Below are 13,044 nucleotides of genomic sequence, written 5' to 3'. Positions count from 1 at the left end.
TTATAAAGCTTCCTTGCAAAGTTATGGCACAATGCAGAAAACGCGTTTTCAGCCTGAGATAAGGTTGATTCCGTAACGCCAAACATAAAAATGTTAATAACTTTGGAAAAACACTTCAGACTGGTTAGATTTGATGTGCAACTACTAGAAAAACCCTTACTGCTATAGTGGGAGGTGAAAATTTCTTTTTCTGAAGCTTCCCTGCAAAGTTAAGGCACAACGCAGAAAACGCGTTTTCAGCTTGAGATAAGGTGGGTTCCGGAACGCCAAACATAAAAATGTTGATAACTTTCGAAAAACACTTCAGACAGCTTAGATTTGATGTGCAACTTCTAGAAAGACCCTTTCTGCTATAGTGGGAGGTTAAAATTTCATGTTCTGAACCTTCCCTGAGAAGTTATGGCACAATGCAGAAAACGCGTTTTCAGCCTGAGATAAGGTCGATTCCGGAACGCCATACATAAAAATGTTGATAACTTTGGAAAAACACATCAGACAGCTTAGATTTGATGTGCAACTACTAGAAAGACCCTTTCTGCTACAGTGGGAGGTTAAAATTTCATGTTCTGAAACTTCCCTGCAAAGTTATGGCACAATGCAAAAAACGCGTTTTCAGACTGAGATAAGGTGGGTTCCGAAACGCCAAAACGTAAAAATGTTGATCACTTTGGAACAACACTTCAGACAGCTTAGGTTTGAGGTGCAACTACTAGAAAAACCCTTTCTGCTATAGTGTTAGGTCAAAATTTCATGTTCTGAAGCTTCCCTGGAAAGTTATGGGACAATGCAGAAAACAATTTTTCATCCTGAGATACGGTCGATTCTGTAACGCCAAACATTAAAATGTTGATAACTTTCGAAAAACACTTCAGACAGCTTAGATTTGATGTGCAACTACTAGAAATACCCTTTCTGCCTCAGTGGGAGGTGAACATTTCATGTTCTGAAGCTTCCCTGCAAAGTTATGGCACAATGCAGACAACGCGTTTTCAGCTTGAAATAAGGTGGGTTCCGGAACGCCAAACATAAAAATGTTGATAACTTTCGAAAAACACTTCAGGCAGCTTAGATTTGATGTGCAACTACTAGAAAGACCCTTTCTGCTATAGTGGGAGGTGAAAATTTCATGTTCTAAAGGTTCCCTGCAAAGTTATGGCACAATGCGTAAAACGCGTTTTCAGCCTAAGATAAGGTCGATTCCGGAACGCCAAACATAAAAATGTTGATAACTTTGGAAAAACACTTCAGACAGCTTAGATTTGATGCGCAACTACTAGAAAGAACCTTTCTACTATAGTGGGAGGTGAAAATTTCATGTTCTGAAGCTTCCCTGGAAAGTTATGGGACAATGCAGAAAATGCATTTTCATCCAGAGATAAGGTAGATTCCAGAACGCCACACATAAAAATGTTGATAACTTTCAAAAAACACTTCAGACAGCTTAGATTTGATGTGCAACTACTAGAAAGACCCTTTCTGCTATACTGGGAGGTTAAAATTTCATGTTCTGAAGCTTCCCTGCAAAGTTATGGCACAATGCAGAAAACGCGTTTTCAACCAGAGATAAGGTGGGTTCCGGAACGCCACACATAAAAATGTTGATAAATTTGGAAAAACACTTCAGACAGCTTAGATTTGATGTGCAACTACTAGAAAGACCCTTTCTGCTACAGTGGGAGGTGAAAAATTCATTTTCTGAACCTTCCCTGCAAATTTATGGCACAATGCAGACAACGCGTTTTCAGCCTGAGATAAGGTCGATTCTGAAACGCCAAACGTAAAAATGTTGATAACTTTGGAAAAACATTTCAGACAGCTTAGATTTGATGTGCAACTACTAGAAAGACCCTTTCTGCTATAGTGGGAGTTGAAAATTTCATTTTCTGAAGCTTCCCTGCAAAGTTATGGCGCAATGCGTAAAACGCGTTTTCAGCCTGAGATAAGGTCGATTCCGGAACGCCAAACATAAAAATGTTGATAACTTTGGAAAAACACATCAGACAGCTTAGATTTGATGTGCAACTACTAGAAAGACCCATTCTGCTATAGTGGGAGTTGAAAATTTCATTTTCTGAAGCTTCCCTGCAAAGTTATGGCGCAATGCGTAAAACGCGTTTTCAGCCTGAGATAAGGTCGATTCCGGAACGCCAAACATAAAAATGTTGATAACTTTGGAAAAACACTTCAGACTGGTTAGATTTGATGTGCAACTACTAGAAAGACCCTTTCTGCTATCGTGGGAGGTCAAAATTTCATTTTCTGATGCTTCCCTGAGAAGTTATGGCACAATGCAGAAAACGCGTTTTCAGCCTGAGATAAGGTGGGTTCCGAAACGCCAAACGTAAAAATGTTGATAACCAACGAAAAACACTTCAGACAGCTTAGATTTGATGTGCAACTACTAGAAAGAACCTTTCTGCTATAGTGGGAGGTCAAAATTTCATGTTCTGAAGCTTCCCTGGAAAGTTATGGGACAATGCAGAAAACGCGTTTTCATCCTGAGATAAGGTCGATTCCGGAACGCCAAACATAAAAATGTTGATAACTTTCGAAAAACACTTCAGACAGCTAAGATTTGATGTGCAACTACGAGAAAGACCCTTTCTGCTATAGTGGGAGGAGAAAAATTCAAGTTATAAAGCTTCCTTGCAAAGTTATGGCACAATGCAGAAAACGCGTTTTCAGCCTGAGATAAGGTTGATTCCGTAACGCCAAACATAAAAATGTTAATAACTTTGGAAAAACACTTCAGACTGGTTAGATTTGATGTGCAACTACTAGAAAAACCCTTACTGCTATAGTGGGAGGTGAAAATTTCTTTTTCTGAAGCTTCCCTGCAAAGTTAAGGCACAACGCAGAAAACGCGTTTTCAGCTTGAGATAAGGTGGGTTCCGGAACGCCAAACATAAAAATGTTGATAACTTTCGAAAAACACTTCAGACAGCTTAGATTTGATGTGCAACTACTAGAAAGACCATTTTTGCTATAGTGGGAGGTGAAAATTTCATTTTCTGAAGCTTCCCTGCAAAGTTATGGCGCAATGCGTAAAACGCGTTTTCAGCCTGAGATTAGGTCGATTCCGGAACACCAAACATAAAAATGTTGATAACTTTGGAAAACCCTTCAGACAGCTTAGATTTGATGTGCAACTACTAGAAAGACCCTTTCTGCTATAGTGGGAGGTGAACATTTTATTTTCTGAAGCTTCCCTTCAAAGTTATGGAAAAAAGCGTAAAAATCGTTTTCAGCATGAGATAAGGTGGGTTCCGGAACGCCAAACTTAAAATGTTGATAACTTTGGAAAAACACTTCAGACGGCTTAGATTTGATGTGCAACTACTAGAAAGACCCTTTCTGCTATAGTGGGAGGTTAAAATTTCATGTTCTAAAGCTTCCCTGTAAAGTTATGGGACAATGCAGAAAACATGTTTTCAGCCTGAGATAAGGTTGATTCCTTAACGCCAAACATAAAAATGTTGTTAACTTTGGAAAAACACTTCAGACAGCTTAGATTTGATGTGCAACTACTAGAAAGAACCTTTCTGCTATAGTGGGAGGTCAAAATTTCATGTTCTGAAGCTTCCCTGGAAAGTTATGGGACAATGCAGAAAACGCGTTTTCAGCCTGAGATAAGGATGATTCCGGAACGCCAAACATAAAAATGTTGATAACTTTGGAAAAACACTTCAGACTGGTTAGATTTGATGTGCAACTACTAGAAAGACCCTTTCTGCTATAGTGGGAGTTGAAAATTTCATTTTCTGAAGCTTCCCTGCAAAGTTATGGCGCAATGCGTAAAACGCGTTTTCAGCCTGAGATAAGGTCGATTCCGGAACGCCAAACATAAAAATGTTGATAACTTTGGAAAAACACATCAGACAGCTTAGATTTGATGTGCAACTACTAGAAAGACCCTTTCTGCTATAGTGGGAGTTGAAAATTTCATTTTCTGAAGCTTCCCTGCAAAGTTATGGCGCAATGCGTAAAACGCGTTTTCAGCCTGAGATAAGGTCGATTCCGGAACGCCAAACATAAAAATGTTGATAACTTTGGAAAAACACTTCAGACTGGTTAGATTTGATGTGCAACTACTAGAAAGACCCTTTCTGCTATCGTGGGAGGTCAAAATTTCATTTTCTGATGCTTCCCTGAGAAGTTATGGCACAATGCAGAAAACGCGTTTTCAGCCTGAGATAAGGTGGGTTCCGAAACGCCAAACGTAAAAATGTTGATAACCAACGAAAAACACTTCAGACAGCTTAGATTTGATGTGCAACTACTAGAAAGAACCTTTCTGCTATAGTGGGAGGTCAAAATTTCATGTTCTGAAGCTTCCCTGGAAAGTTATGGGACAATGCAGAAAACGCGTTTTCATCCTGAGATAAGGTCGATTCCGGAACGCCAAACATAAAAATGTTGATAACTTTCGAAAAACACTTCAGACAGCTAAGATTTGATGTGCAACTACGAGAAAGACCCTTTCTGCTATAGTGGGAGGAGAAAAATTCAAGTTATAAAGCTTCCTTGCAAAGTTATGGCACAATGCAGAAAACGCGTTTTCAGCCTGAGATAAGGTTGATTCCGTAACGCCAAACATAAAAATGTTAATAACTTTGGAAAAACACTTCAGACTGGTTAGATTTGATGTGCAACTACTAGAAAAACCCTTACTGCTATAGTGGGAGGTGAAAATTTCTTTTTCTGAAGCTTCCCTGCAAAGTTAAGGCACAACGCAGAAAACGCGTTTTCAGCTTGAGATAAGGTGGGTTCCGGAACGCCAAACATAAAAATGTTGATAACTTTCGAAAAACACTTCAGACAGCTTAGATTTGATGTGCAACTTCTAGAAAGACCCTTTCTGCTATAGTGGGAGGTTAAAATTTCATGTTCTGAACCTTCCCTGAGAAGTTATGGCACAATGCAGAAAACGCGTTTTCAGCCTGAGATAAGGTCGATTCCGGAACGCCATACATAAAAATGTTGATAACTTTGGAAAAACACATCAGACAGCTTAGATTTGATGTGCAACTACTAGAAAGACCCTTTCTGCTACAGTGGGAGGTTAAAATTTCATGTTCTGAAACTTCCCTGCAAAGTTATGGCACAATGCAAAAAACGCGTTTTCAGACTGAGATAAGGTGGGTTCCGAAACGCCAAAACGTAAAAATGTTGATCACTTTGGAACAACACTTCAGACAGCTTAGGTTTGAGGTGCAACTACTAGAAAAACCCTTTCTGCTATAGTGTTAGGTCAAAATTTCATGTTCTGAAGCTTCCCTGGAAAGTTATGGGACAATGCAGAAAACAATTTTTCATCCTGAGATACGGTCGATTCTGTAACGCCAAACATTAAAATGTTGATAACTTTCGAAAAACACTTCAGACAGCTTAGATTTGATGTGCAACTACTAGAAATACCCTTTCTGCCTCAGTGGGAGGTGAACATTTCATGTTCTGAAGCTTCCCTGCAAAGTTATGGCACAATGCAGACAACGCGTTTTCAGCTTGAAATAAGGTGGGTTCCGGAACGCCAAACATAAAAATGTTGATAACTTTCGAAAAACACTTCAGGCAGCTTAGATTTGATGTGCAACTACTAGAAAGACCCTTTCTGCTATAGTGGGAGGTGAAAATTTCATGTTCTAAAGGTTCCCTGCAAAGTTATGGCACAATGCGTAAAACGCGTTTTCAGCCTAAGATAAGGTCGATTCCGGAACGCCAAACATAAAAATGTTGATAACTTTGGAAAAACACTTCAGACAGCTTAGATTTGATGCGCAACTACTAGAAAGAACCTTTCTACTATAGTGGGAGGTGAAAATTTCATGTTCTGAAGCTTCCCTGGAAAGTTATGGGACAATGCAGAAAATGCATTTTCATCCAGAGATAAGGTAGATTCCAGAACGCCACACATAAAAATGTTGATAACTTTCAAAAAACACTTCAGACAGCTTAGATTTGATGTGCAACTACTAGAAAGACCCTTTCTGCTATACTGGGAGGTTAAAATTTCATGTTCTGAAGCTTCCCTGCAAAGTTATGGCACAATGCAGAAAACGCGTTTTCAACCAGAGATAAGGTGGGTTCCGGAACGCCACACATAAAAATGTTGATAAATTTGGAAAAACACTTCAGACAGCTTAGATTTGATGTGCAACTACTAGAAAGACCCTTTCTGCTACAGTGGGAGGTGAAAAATTCATTTTCTGAACCTTCCCTGCAAATTTATGGCACAATGCAGACAACGCGTTTTCAGCCTGAGATAAGGTCGATTCTGAAACGCCAAACGTAAAAATGTTGATAACTTTGGAAAAACATTTCAGACAGCTTAGATTTGATGTGCAACTACTAGAAAGACCCTTTCTGCTGTAGTGTGAGGTGAAAATTTCATGTTCTGAAGATTCCCTGCAAAGTTATGGCACAATGCAGGAAACGCGTTTTCAGCCTGAGATAAGGTCGATTCAGGAGCACCAAACATAAAAATGTTGAAAACTTTCGAGAAACACTTCAGACAGCTTAGATTTGATGTGCAACTACTAGAAAGTCCCTTTCTGCTATAGTCGGAGGCGAACATTTCATGTTCTGAAGCTTCCCTGAGAAGTTATGGCACAATGCAGAAAACGCGTTTTCAGCCTGAGACAAGGTGGTTTCCCAAACGCCAAACGTAAAAATGTTGATAACTTTGGAACAACACTTCAGACAGCTTAGATTTAATGTGCAACTACTAGAAATACCCTTTCTGCTATAGTGGGAGGTGAACATTTCATGTTCTGAAGCTTCCCTGCAAAGTTATGGCACAATGCAGAAAAAGCGTTTTCAGCTTGAGATAAGGTGGGTTCCGGAACGCCAAACATAAAAATGTTGATAACTTTGGAAAAACACTTCAGACAGCTTACATTTGATGTGCAACTACTAGAAAGACCCTTTCTGCTATAGTGGGAGGTGAACATTTCATGTTCTGAAGCTTCCCTGCAAAGTTTTGGCACAATGCGTAAAACACATTTTCAGCCTACGATAAGGTCGATTCCGGAACGCCAACCATAAAAATGTTGATAACTTTGGAAAAACACATCAGACAGCTTAGATTTGATCTGCAACTACTAGAAAGACCCTTTCTGCTATAGTGGGAGGTTAAATTTTTATGTTCGGAAGCTTCCATGCAAAGTTATGGCACAATGCAGACAACGCGTTTTCAGCCTGAGATAAGGTCGATTCTGGAACGCCAAACGTAAAAATGTTGATAACTTTGGAAAAACATTTCAGACAGCTTAGATTTGATGTGCAACTACTAGAAAGACCCTTTCTGCTGTAGTGGGAGGTGAAAATTTCATGTTCTGAAGATTCCTTGCAAAGTTATGGCACAATGCAGGAAACACATTTTCAGCCTGAGATAAGGTCGATTCAGGAACACCAAACATAAAAATGTTGAAAACTTTCGAAAAACACATCAGACAGCTTAGATTTGAGGTGCAACTACTAGAAAGACCCTTTCTGGTATAGTGGGAGGTGGAAATTTCATGTTCTGAAGCTTCCCTGCAAAGTTATGGGATAATGCAGAAAACGATTTTTCATCCTGAGATAAGGTCGATTCCGGAACGCCAAACATAAAAATGTTGATAACTTTCGAAAAACACTTCAGACAGCTTAGATTTCATGTGCAACTACTGGAAAGACCCTTTCTGCTATGGTGGGAGGTGAAAATTTCATGTTCTGAAGCTTCCCTGAGAAGTTATGGCACAATGCAGAAAACGCCTTTTCAGCATGAGACTTAGACTTAGACTTAGACTTAGACTTAGACTTTCTTTATTGTCATTGCACAAAACATATTTCTATATGATGGCAACGAAATTTCGGTCTGAGGCCTCCAGTTTCCAAAAACAAACGAGATGTCCAAAAATAAATAGATAGATAAATAATAATAACATAAAACAGATAAGTGCCAGTCCAGAGGATGTACAATTGAACAAATAAACAGTATTGCCGCTATTGTCCCATGTTCAGCAACCTGACAGCACCAGGAACAAAACTGTTCCTGAATCTGGTGGTTCTGCATCGGATGCTACGGAACCGTCTGCCAGATGGCAGGAGGGAGAACAGTGCATAGTTTGGATGAGTAGAGTCCGCGATGATCCTTTGTGCCCTGGATAAGCAGCGAATATCTGCTATATCCTTGATGGCAGGGAGCGGGGTCCCGGTGATTTTCTCCGCTGTCCTCACCACCCTCTGCAGAGACTTCCAGTCTGATGCACTGCAGCTCCCAGACCAGACGGAGATGCAGCTGGTCAGCAGGCTCTCGATTGTCCCTCTGTAGAAGGTGGTCAGGATGGGGGGGGGCAGGGAAGCTCTTCTCATCCGCCTCAGGAAGTGCAGACGCTGCTGTGCCTTCTTTGCCAGGGAGGAGGTGTGGAGTGACCAGCTAAGATCGTCTGTGATGTGCACACCCAGGTATTTGGTTGTACTCACCACTTCCACAGCCCTGTCGTTGATGTAAAGAGGGGCATGGCTGTGTCTTGATCTCCCGAAGTCCACGACAATCTCCTTCGTCTTGTCGAGATTCAGGGCCAGATTGTTTGTCTCACACCAGTCCACCAGATGTTGCACCTCCTCCCTGTAGGCCAGTTCATCATTGTCCTGGATGAGACCCACAACCATTGTGTCGTCCGCGTACTTCAGGATGTGGTTGCTGCTATACTTGGGGCGACAGTCGTGGGTCAGCAGAGTGAACAGCAGTGGGCTGAGGACACATCCCTGGGGGGAGCCGATGTTCTGGGAGATAACACTTGACGTGTTACTTCCTACTCGGACAGACTGGGTTCTGTTGGTGAGAAAGTCCAGCAGCCAGTTGCACATGGAGGTCTCCACTCCTAGTTGCTCCAATTTATGTACCAGGTCCTGTGGGATGATGGTATTAAAAGCTGAGCTGAAGTCCAGGAACAGCATCCGAACCAGAGCGTTCTTCTTCTCTAGGTGCTCCAGGCTCAGGTGGAGAGCAGTGGAGATGGCGTCCTCAGTGGAGCGGTTCGGCTGGTACGCAAACTGGAACGGGTCGAATGATGCGGGGAGTATGGAGACGATGTGGTCCTTCACCACCCTCTCGAAGCACTTCATGATGGTGGATGTTAGTGCAACGGGGCGAAAGTCGTTCAGACACGTGGTGGTCGGTTTCTTGGGCACAGGAATAATTATGGCCGACTTGAAACATGGAGGGACGACCGCCTGGGTCAGAGAGGTGTTGAAGATGTCCGTGAGCACTTGGGACAGCTGGTCAGCACATTCCTTAATCAGTCGTCCAGGAATGTTGTCAGGGCCTGCAGCCTTACTTGCGTTCACCTTCCTCAGAGTTCTCTGCACCGTAGCGGTGTCCAGTCTGAGCGTCTGTTCGTCAGAGTGGGTGGCAGCTTTCCTCGCAGGGTTGGTATTGAGAGCTTCAAACCTTCCAAAGAAGTTATTCAGCTCATTGAGGAAGCTGATGTCGTCACGGCAGGGAGGGGGAGAGGCTTTATAGCCTGTGACCGTCTGGATGCCCTGCCACAGTTGCCTGGTGTTGCTGGCATTCTGAAAGAAGCCTTGGACCTTCCGACTGTGGGCGCGCTTCGCTGCCCGGATTTCACGGTTCAGATTCGCCCTCGCTGATCTGAGTGCCGCTCCATCTCCAGATTTGAACGCAGCATTTCGCTCCCTCAGTCTATCACGCACCTCTTTCGTCATCCAAGGCTTCTGATTGGCCCGAGTGACGATGGTCTTGTTGACTGTGACCCTCTCCATGCACCAGTGGATGTAGCCAGTCACCACTGACGCATACTCCTCTACGTCTGTTTGCTGACTGCAGTCCGTAGCAGCATCCTTGAACATGCTCCAGTCAGTACGCTCAAAACAGTCCTGAAGGGCTGACATGGTTCCCTCTGGCCACACTCTCACTGTCCTCACTGCTGGTTTCTCTCTGATGAGCAGCGGCTGGTATGCAGGGACCAGCAACACAGAGAGATGATCTGAGGAGCCGAGGTGAGGACGAGGGACAGCTCTGTACGCCTTCTTGATGTTGGTGTAGACCAGGTCCAGGGTGTTCTCCCCACGAGTAGCGAAGTCCACATGCTGGTGAAAGGCTGGAAGCACAGTCTTCATATTGGCCTGGTTAAAGTCCCCTGCCACAATGAAGACACTCTCCGGGTGTGTGGACTGCACGTCGCTGATGGCTTGATGGAGGACACTCAGGGCCTGTTTGCAGTCAGCGCTTGGAGGGATGTACAGGGCCACCACTGTGACGCTGGTGAACTCACGTGGCAAGTAGAAGGGTCTGCATTTCACAATCAGAAACTCTATGTCCACACAGCAGTGACTGGAGACCAGAGTTGTGTTGATACACCAGTTGTTGTTGATGTAGATGCAGACACCCCTTCCCCGGGTTTTACCTGTGAGCACGTGGTTCCTGTCCGCCCTGAACGCTGTTAGCCCTTCCAGGCTAATAGCGGTGTCCGGGACAGAAGAGTTGAGCCACGTCTCCGTGAGGATCAGCACGCAACAGTTCCGTGTCTCCCTTCGGGTGTTCAAGTCCAGTTTCAAATAGTCCAGTTTGTTTTCTAGCGAGCGCACGTTAGAGAGCAGGACCGACGGGAGCGGCGAGCGGAACGGGTTAGCATTTAGCTTAGCCTTAATTGCGCCGCGGCAACCGCGCTTCTGCTTCCTCTCGCACCGCCTCCGATGTCCCCCGTGATGATGATCCCTGCTGCTGGGGAGGGGCTTCGCTGTGCTGTAGGTCTCTGAATCTGACTGGCGGGGCTTCGCTATGCTGTAGATCCTTGGATCCGACCGGTGGAACAGACCGAGGTCGTGTAGCGTCGTCCGTGTCTCCGCGCTAACGGGATAAAAGCCGTTGAAATCCCTCAGATTAATAATCGTTTGCCGGTCATATCCTAATAAACGCATTGCGCCGTTTCCACTGTTTGACAAGGTGACAAGAGACAAGGTGGTTTCCGAAACGCCAAACGTAAAAATGTTGATAACTTTGGAACAACACTTCAGACAGCTTAGATTTAATGTGCAACTACTAGAAATACCCTTTCTGCTATAGTGGGAGGTGAAAATTTCATTTTCTGAACCTTCCCTGCAAAGTTATGGCACAATGCGTGAAACGCGTTTTCAGCCTGAGATAAGGTCGATTCCGGAACGCCAAACATAAAAATGTTGATAACTTTGGAAAAACACTTCAGACAGCTTACATTTGATGTGCAACTACTAGAAAGACCCTTTCTGCTATAGTGGGAGGTGAACATTTCATGTTCTGAAGCTTCCCTGCAAAGTTATGGCACAATGCGTAAAACGCGTTTTCAGCCTAAGATAAGGTCGATTCCGGAACGCCAAACATAAAAATGTTGATAACTTTGGAAAAACACATCAGACAGCTTAGATTTGATCTGCAACTACTAGAAAGACCCTTTCTGATATAGTGGGAGGTTAAATTTTCATGTTCAGAAGCTTCCATGCAAAGTTATGGCACAATGCAGACAACGCGTTTTCAGCCTGAGACAAGGTGGTTTCCGAAACGCCAAACGTAAAAGTGTTGATAACTTTGGAACAACACTTCAGACACCTTAGATTTGATGTGCAACTACTAGAAAGACCCTTTCTGCTATAGTGGGAGGTCAAAATTTGATGTTCTGAAGCTTCCTTGCAAAGTTATGGCACAATGCAGAAAATGCGTTTTCAGACTGAGATAATGTCGATTCCGGAACGCCAAACACAAAAATGTTGAAAACTTTCGAAAAACACTTCAGACAGCTTAGATTTGATGTGCAACTACTAGAAAGACCCTTTCTGCTATAGTCGGAGGTGAACATTTCATGTTCTGAAGCTTCCCTGAGAAGTTATGGCACAATGCAGAAAACGCGTTTTCAGCCTGAGACAAGGTGGTTTCCGAAACGCCAAACGTAAAAATGTTGATAACTTTGGAACAACACTTCAGACAGCTTAGATTTAATGTGCAACTACTAGAAATACCCTTTCTGCTATAGTGGGAGGTGAACATTTCATTTTCTGAACCTTCCCTGCAAAGTTATGGCACAATGCGTAAAACACGTTTTCAGCCTAAGATAAGGTCGATTCCGGAACGCCAAACATAAAAATGTTGATAACTTTGGAAAAACACATCAGACAGCTTAGATTTGATCTGCAACTACTAGAAAGACCCTTTCTGCTATAGTGGGAGGTTAAATTTTCATGTTCGGAAGCTTCCATGCAAAGTTATGGCACCATGCAGACAACGCGTTTTCAGCCTGAGATAAGGTCAATTCTGAAACGCCAAACAAAAAAACGTTGATAACTTTGGAAAAACACTTCAGACAGCTTAGATTTGATGTGAAACTACTAGAAAGACCCTTTCTGCTATTGTGGGAGGTGACAATTTCATGTCCTGAAGCTTCCCTGCAAAGTTATGGCACAATGCAGAAAATGCGTTTTCAGCCTGAGATAAGGTCGATTCAGGAGCACCAAACATAAAAATGTTGAAAACTTTGAAAAACACTTCAGACACCTTAGATTTGATGTGCAACTACTAGAAAGACCCTTTCTGCTACAGTGGGAGGTTAAAATTTCATGTTCTGAAGCTTCCCTGCAAAGTTATGGCACAATGCAGAAAACGCGTTTTTAGCCTGAGATAAGGTCGATTCAGGAACGCCAAACGTAAAAATGTTGATACATTTGGAAAAAACATTTCAGATAGCTTAGATTTGATGTGCAACTACTAGAAAGAGCCTTTCTGCTATAGTGGGAGGTTAAAATTTCATGTTCGGAAGCTTCCATGCAAAGTTATGGCACAATGCAGACAACGCGTTTTCAGCCTGACATAAGGTCGATTCCGGAACGCCAAACATAAAAATGTTGATAACTTTGGAAAAACACTTCAGACAGCTTAGATTTGAGGTGCAACTACTAGAAAGACCCTTTCTGATATAGTGGATGGTGAAAATTCAAGGTCCTGAAGCTTCCCTGCAAAGTTATGGCACAATCCGTAAAACGCGTTTTCAGCCTGAGATAAGGTCGATTCCGGAA

The sequence above is a fragment of the Synchiropus splendidus genome, chromosome 19 (genome assembly GCF_027744825.2).
Source record: "Synchiropus splendidus isolate RoL2022-P1 chromosome 19, RoL_Sspl_1.0, whole genome shotgun sequence".
Lineage (NCBI taxonomy): Eukaryota > Metazoa > Chordata > Actinopteri > Syngnathiformes > Callionymidae > Synchiropus > Synchiropus splendidus.
Note: the sequence above shows the minus strand (reverse complement) of the source record.